Source organism: Hippopotamus amphibius, chromosome 6 (genome assembly GCF_030028045.1).
Source record: "Hippopotamus amphibius kiboko isolate mHipAmp2 chromosome 6, mHipAmp2.hap2, whole genome shotgun sequence".
NCBI lineage: Eukaryota > Metazoa > Chordata > Mammalia > Artiodactyla > Hippopotamidae > Hippopotamus > Hippopotamus amphibius.
In genome coordinates, this window is record NC_080191.1 from 33,742,565 (window position 1) to 33,750,419 (window position 7,855).

Below are 7,855 nucleotides of genomic sequence, written 5' to 3' on the forward strand. Positions count from 1 at the left end.
AGGGTTTCTTAAAAGCAAGAATTCCAACAGGAAGGAAGCAGAAGCTGCCAGTCTTCTTTAAGTCTAAGATCAGAAGTCCCAGATTATCACTTCTACTGCATTCTGTTTGTTGCATCAGTCCATGGTCAGCCCAGAATCAAACGAAGGAGAAATAAACTTCACCTCTCCGTAGGAGAGTGGCATGCACAGAGAGAGAAGGAAAGAATTGATGGCAGCCATCTTGGGAGAGCAGAAACTACAGAGTGCGATTATTCTCAGAATCCTTCTTTGTTTCCATAAAGTTATAGCCCAGAGCCCTGCAGGGTCCTGCTCAGTTTCAATCTCATTGACCATATTTCTGGATCTATATGATTTAATTTAAAAACCTGTTTTCGTGCTCACTTCGGCAGCACATATACTAAAATTGGAACGATACAGAGAAGATTAGCATGGCCCCGGCGCAAGGATGACACGCAAATTCGTGAAGCATTCCATATTTTTCTTTGGTGTACCTCAAAAACTGGTACAAGAGTGTAAAGCAATTATATTCCAATAAAGAGCTTAAAAACAAAACAAAACAAAAACCTGTTTTCTTTACTGGAAGTTAAAATTTACATTTCTAATATTTGACAAACAACCAGGTAAAGTACATGTTGACTAAATTGTCGAGGTTGGCCAGAATCAAAACCCAAATGGAAACAAATGGCCTAAAGTTACTTTACACAGGCCTCGTTATGGACCAAACATCATAAAAATAAAATCTGAGACAGTGTGTAAAATCTTCTTTGCAGGCACTGGCCCTTCCTTGTTCTCCCCATCTCTGGATTCTGTCTTTATGGATTAGTCAGGGTTCTCCGGAGAAATAGAACCATAGGACACATATGTGTGTATATGTATTTATTCATTCATTCATTTAAGCAATTGGTTCGTTTGATTATACAGCCTGAGAAGCCCCACAATCTTCTGTCTGTGAGCTGAAGACTCAGGAAAGCCAGTGGTATAATTCAGTTCAAGTCAAAAGGCCTGAGAATCAGAGGAGCCAATGGTTTACATCCTAGTCTGAGGGCCAGAGAAGATGAGATGTCCCAACTCAAGCAGGCGGGCAGGAAGATAAAAGGGTGAATTCTTCCTTCCTCTGCTTTTTGTTCTATTCAGGTCCTCAATGGATTGGATGATGTCCATCCACACTGGGAAGGGCAATCTATTTTACTGAGTCCACCAATTCAAATGCTAATCCCAGCCAGAAACACCCTCATAGACACACCTGGAAATAACCTTTAATCTAGGCATGCCATGGCCAGTCAAGTTGACACATGAAACTAACCATCACCCTCTATGCTCCTACTTGCTGCTGTTTGAGTTCAACTTCTCTGATTTTCTTCCCTGGACCCTTGACACTTGCTCGAGATCAGTTTTAAACATGATTTTCCACTTGGTGACTGAATCCTTATACATAAAATGTGATAATTGCCCCCTGGTTTCACACAACAGAACATGGCTAACAGCCACTCAATTTTTTCTCCATTTTGTTCTTCCTCCTTTCCTTCCTTCCCTCCTTTCCCCCTTCCTTCCCTCCTTTCCCCCTTCCTTCCATTTCTCTCTTTCTCCCTTCCTCTTTTCTTATTTTCTTTCTCCTCAGCTCTTTAACCCTCTCTCCCTCCTTCTCTACCTTCTTTCCTTCCCTCCCAAATAATTTTTCATGCACTTATGTATTTAGAGCACTACTTTTGCTACTTGGGACCCAATGACCAACAAGACAGATAATATATCAGCCTTTATGAAACCTACACTCGAACAATAAATAAATAATATCAAAATTAATGATTTGGCTCTAAATGTAAGTACTACAAAGAAGCAAAGAATGTAATGAAAGAACATGATAGGATTCTTGAGACAATCTTGATGGGGGGTCATCTTCATGGAGTGAGTGACATAGAAGTTAAAATCTGAACAATGCATGCATGCAAATTAGCCAGGTGAACTCTAATGGAAATGGTTTTTCAGGCAGAGGGAGTAACATGCTAATATCCCAAGAAAATAGACCCCGGGAGCATTTGAACTGAAAGAAATTCAATGTGGCTGGGGCTCACTAGAGAATGGAGAGTGGCAAGAGTTGAGGCTTCAAAGGATGGTAGGAGCTAAACATTGCAGTGCCTTGTGGGTGATGATAAAGATTCTGAAGGGAATTAAGTGGAGAGGGATTAAGAAGGACTTTGGCTGTGTGGGACTGAATGACCAAGCCTGAGCATTAGTGGAGGGAGGAAGAGAAATGAAAGGACAAAACTCCCAATTTAAATGAAACTTTGAGATAATCTGTAATTTGTGCTTACTCATTTCATACCCATTAGCGGATAATAGTTTTAAATCTTTCAAATTGAACACAACTGTGTTTTGTTTGTTTTTACTCTTACCTAGAGTATGCTCTGCCTCTATTCTTGACATATGAATCCCTGTCTGTGTTCTGAATTGAATTCAGAAGCCTCCTTTAACTGATACATTTTTGGACTACACATAAAAGTAAAGGAGGATCAAGAGAATGCTGCAGTACTGTTTGTAGTTCTCTGTTTATAAGAACATATAGCAATCAATGTTTGCACCCCATGGAAGTATGGTTTCAATTTTGTCCTTGAAATAGGAGAAAAGAAGTGTTGCCAGCACATATGTATTCCTGCAAAGCATCTTCTTATTTCTCGAGTGTACAGACATCCTATGAAGTTTTGCTTTCAATTTTTTCAAGTTTAATTTCATTTTAGTGTGATGAACAGCTGATAAATGACAGCACTTTTTAGGATGAGAATATCAGCTGGAATGATGTGTCAACAGAGATGGTGGATAGATACCGATTGCTCTGAGTCGACTAAGAATATCAATTGCTGGCTTATTTATTGAGATTTTTATTTGAACATACTGGCTGACTTTCAAATCTGAACTTTGCATTGTTTAGAGTCAAAACAAGGAGCCAAGATTTTGAGGCTGAGTGTTTAGAACTTATTGCATTTTGAACTGTGTAGCTTATCACCATCATATTGAGTTATACAGCAGAAAAAGGTGATTAATAATTATGACTTTGGAAATTGCTTACAAATGTGACAAATTCATTTGAAGAAAGTTTAAAGTCTTGAAGTTTACTTATGACCAAAAATATAGCCTGTAGTTCTTTGTTGGAATTCATGTTCATACTTTTATTTTTTTAGCGAGCATTTGTGGAGAAACAACAGTATACAATCCAGCATTGCTACAAAGAAAACTAAAATTTGAAATATATTATAGTGGTGAATTCGTTCTGACATACAAATGTTCTATCATGATAAATGGGTTAAGGTCATCACAGTTGGTCTTGATATTTGGGTTTCTTCTAACTACTCTTGTATTCAATCCTCCTTATTCTCTTATATCAACAACATATTTTATTATTGTTTCACTTTATTCAACTACAGTACCCATACATTTGGAAGTCCCAGAAAAAAAATTCCTTTACTTAACTTTGATATCGAGAACTCAAGTTCTCGATATCAAATTCACTGTGTGGAAAACATTTAGAAAAGTTTAGAATCTGAGTGAATATGAAGGCTTTGCTAATCTTATCCAGCACCGTATTGCTTACTATTCTTCCAAAGTTTATGACGTTCATATTTCTGCACAACTGTGGATTGATCTTCAGTTAAAGTTAAAAAAAAGTCTCCTCAAATCTGAATTCTGTTCTCATTACTCCACTGAAGTTGTTTTCATAAAGTGCATCAATAATAGCCTACTTGTAAAAGCCATTGAATTTCATAATTTTTAGTAGCGTTTATCAGTGTTGACCACTTTCTTATCTACTCCTTACCTTTTTCCTGCTTCTGTTTTCTCATATAGAGAATGGGGTTGTTTCTAGATTTAAAGTTAATATATGTAGAAATCTTAAAGTAGTATCTAGCACATAGTGAGCATATATTACTTTTTAGCTGTTATTGTTATTTTATTATTACTTGACTTCCTACCATGCCTGTGTTCCCCTGGAAGCAAAGCCTGAAAGCAGAGCTGGCATGAAGGTAGTTTATTGTGAAATGATCCCAGGGAAGGAGTGAGGAACCAGAGGAACAAAACAACAAATGAGGAAAAGCTAACACAAAGGTATATTATCAGGTTGGCCATCTCTATGGGAGCTTAGGTAATGCATTTTGAAACTGACTGCATTTGTTCATTGCCTGTCATATCTTAACAGTCAAGATGCTCCATGAACATTAATTTCCCTACACTTTCAGGTAGAGAAATTGTTAGTGCTAAGCTGGTTCAGTGTGTCAAAGAAAGCAAGAAATGATAGGACCAGAGCACAGGCTGAGGTGAGTAGCTTTCAGGTTGCAACTTGCAAAGCTGGTCAAAGTGTGCACAGAACTGGTCACTGCTGCAGTGGCTGTAGTAAGAGGTGTGGCCAAGAGTATTTTAGGTGATATTCAAGAGGTATCCAATAACACATATTCTCCTGGGTTTTCTCTTATCTCCTTGGTTACCCTCTCTCCCTCTCTTCATATTTAGCTTCCTTATTTTGTAATGTTTTTTTAAAAACCATATTTTGCAATACAATTCACATAAAATGAAATTACCCATTTGAAGTGTACAATTGGTTGGTTTTGACAATGCTTACACATCTATGTAACCACCACTCTAAGTGAAGTCATAAAACACATCAGTTTTTCCTCAATTCTCTCTTACCCCTTTGTAATCAATAGCCCCAGCCCTATCTCCAGGCTATCACTGATGAATAAAGATGTTGAACACTGTTTTGTGTGCATATTGGCGATTTTTTCTTTTATAAAATATTTGTTCAAATATTTTGTCCACTTTTACTTATTTATTTTCATATTATTGAGTTGTAAGGGGTCTTTATGTATTCTGGATGTGTCTTTTGAATTTCTCCTATTGTGGCTTGCCTTTTTATTTATTTTTAGTGATGTTTTTCAAAGAGAAGAAGTTTAAAATTTCAATGAAGTCTAATTTATCAATTTTTTATCTTATGGGTCTCCTTTTTGTGTACAATCTAAGAAGTCTTTGCCTAGCCCAATAGAGCAGGTGTTTCTCCTGTTTTCTCCTAAAAGTTATATAGTTTTAACTTTTATGATAGGCCTATGAAGCATTGCAAATTAATTTCGTATGTGGTGTGAGGTAAGAGTCAAGACTCTTTTATTAACTATGGTGATTCCATTGTTCCAGTACCATTTTTTGAAAAGATTACCCTTTCTGCATTGAATTGCCTTGGAATCTGTAAAAAATCAATTGACCATAAGAATGTGGGTTTATTTCTAGATTCTTTATTCTGTTTCGATCTATATGTCTAATCTTACATCAATACCACACTGTATTATTGGAGTTTTATAGGAAGTGTAGAAGTCAGGTAGAATAAACTTTTTAACTTTGTTGATCCTTTAAAAAATTGTTTTGGCTCTACTAGTTTAGTTCCTTTATATTGTCAGAAGAATTTTAGAATTAGTTTGTTGATTTTTACAAAAAGCTTGCTGGCATTTTGGATGAGATTGCATTGAATCTATAGACCAATTTGGGCAGACTTGACATTTTAACAGTAGTAACTCTTCCTGTCAATAAATATGGTATGCCAATCCATTTACTTATGTTTTTTGAATTTCTCTGGGCAGTGTTTTGTAATTTTCAGGTACAGTTCTTTCATATATTTTGCTAACCTTATCCTAGGTATTTTATGGGTATGCTACTATTGTAAATGGGATTTTATAATTTTGAATTTCCATTTTTTGATAGCATATACTCACACAATTGATTTTATATATTTTGTTTCATAAGACTTGTATCCTATAGCCTTTCTAAATTCACTTATTTTCATACTTTTCTTTGTTGATTCCTTATAAATTTCTATATACTCGATTATTTTGTTTGTGAATAAAGACTATTTTGCCTCTTCCTTTTATATTTTTGTATGCTTTAAATGCCTTTTTCTTGCCTTATTTCCCTGACTAGGACTTTTAGTATAATATTTATTAGAAGGGGTGAGATTGGGCACCCTTGGTTTGTTCCTGATCTTAGGGTGGGGGAGAATTTAGTTTTTACCATTATGTTTATAATAACTATAAGATTTTTTTAGATTGTCTTTATCTGGTGAAGGAATTTTCCTTTTAGTTCTAGTTTATTGAGAGTTGTATCATTAATGGGTGCTGAATTTTGTCACAAATTCAACTGCAATTTATAGGCAATGCCCGGTTTCAATTTTGGCTTTCCCTTTTGTTTTTAAATAAAATATTTACTTAATAGTTATACTATTTAGAAATTAAAAAGTACTAAGTACTCCAATTCTTAATCTTCCCAGTTCCCACACTTTCTCTATAGATAGACACTTTTATTAGTTTCCAGTATAAGCTTTCTGAGTTCCTAAAATGTAAATAAGAACAAAAAAAATCCATGTATATTCTAATTTTGCTCAACCTTTTAAACACACAGCAGCCTATAAAGTTATTTTGCACATAGCTTTTTTTTCACTTAACAGATCTTGGAAAGCTTTCCTTATCTAGTCCTGCTAGGGACTGAATGTTGTGCCCCCCAATTCATATGTTGAAGCTCTAACACCCAATATAATGATATTTGGAGGTGGAGCCTTTGGGGGTAGTTAGGTTTGGATGAGGTTAGGTGGGTGGAGCTTCCATAATGGATAGTGTTCTAGTAAGAAGAGAAAAGAGGTCACGGTCTCTCCACCATGTGAGGATACAGCTAAAAGATGGCTGTCTGCAGGCCAGGAAAAGGGCTCTCACCAAGAATCTAATCTACTGGCACCCTGATCTTGGACTTTCCAGCTTCCAAAACTGTGAGAAATAGATATCTACTGTTTAAGCCATACAATCTGTGGCATTTTGTTATAGCAGCCCAAGTTGACTGAGGCGGTGCATAGAGAAATTCCGTATTATTTCTTATAGCTACTAGTAGTCTATTGTATGCATACAGAAAATGAGTGCCCTTTGATGGAAATCTGGTTTGTTTCCAATCTTTTGTTGTTTCAGGATTGCTGCAGTGGATAACTATATATATATATACATCAATTCCTATAATTAGTGGCCCAGTTCAAAGGGTACCTGCATTTGTAATTTTGATAGTACAAATCTGTATTAACTTTTAGTTTTTCATTACCATGAAATGCTGAGACTCTTGTTTGGATGTGTTATGGGAAATCTCTGTCCTACTCTTGTCTTGATTCTGCCCTTCATTTATTATCCTGCTTCCAAGTCATGTGCTCTTTTGTTTCACGTGGTTTCAATAATGTGTCTCAGGCTAGACAATGTCAAAATGATTACATTATTTTACCAGGATTCTATAGTGACTGTAAAGAATTCATAATCCCTTGATCTGCTATTTGAGTTCAATATCAGTCACATTTAATTGATTTTTTGTGACTAAAGCTACTACTGTTCCCAGATAGCTACAGAAAACACATGTGCAAAATTACAACATAAAAAAGATTTTTACTCTTCTCCAAAACTTACTTTGGAAAATATCTGCTATAAAGTTCAACCTTCTTTCTTTGCACTGTTTCTCTCTGTCCTTGAGAAAAGGGTTATGTGGATTCACTTGGAGTAGAGGAAGGAAGAAAAAGACAAGTTCCGTACTATTTAGTTAATTTCCTACATTTTGGAAAAGGAATTGACTCTATCTTACTCTGTCAAAAATAATCTCATCGATTGTAGTATGTTTTATTGACTTGTTTATGTATGCTGTTTATGTACCATACCTACTTTTTTGTCTAAAACAAAGGAATGACGATGGGAACTTTGACAAGTCCAGTAGATTGGGGCTTCAAATATTACTTGCCTATGTGAAGGGTGACTCTGGATTTACTTATATTAAAATAAATGTTACCTTCGTCTTCTTTTACTCCCACTGG

General features: G+C 35.7%; 1 non-coding gene across 1 annotated transcript; it reads left to right on the top strand.

Moving 5' to 3' along the window:
* Positions 1–373: 373 nt before the first annotated feature.
* On the top strand, positions 374–480 carry LOC130856276 (U6 spliceosomal RNA). The gene has a single exon (XR_009054554.1). It is a non-coding gene; the product is annotated as a U6 spliceosomal RNA (small nuclear RNA).
* Positions 481–7,855: the final 7,375 nt, after the last annotated feature.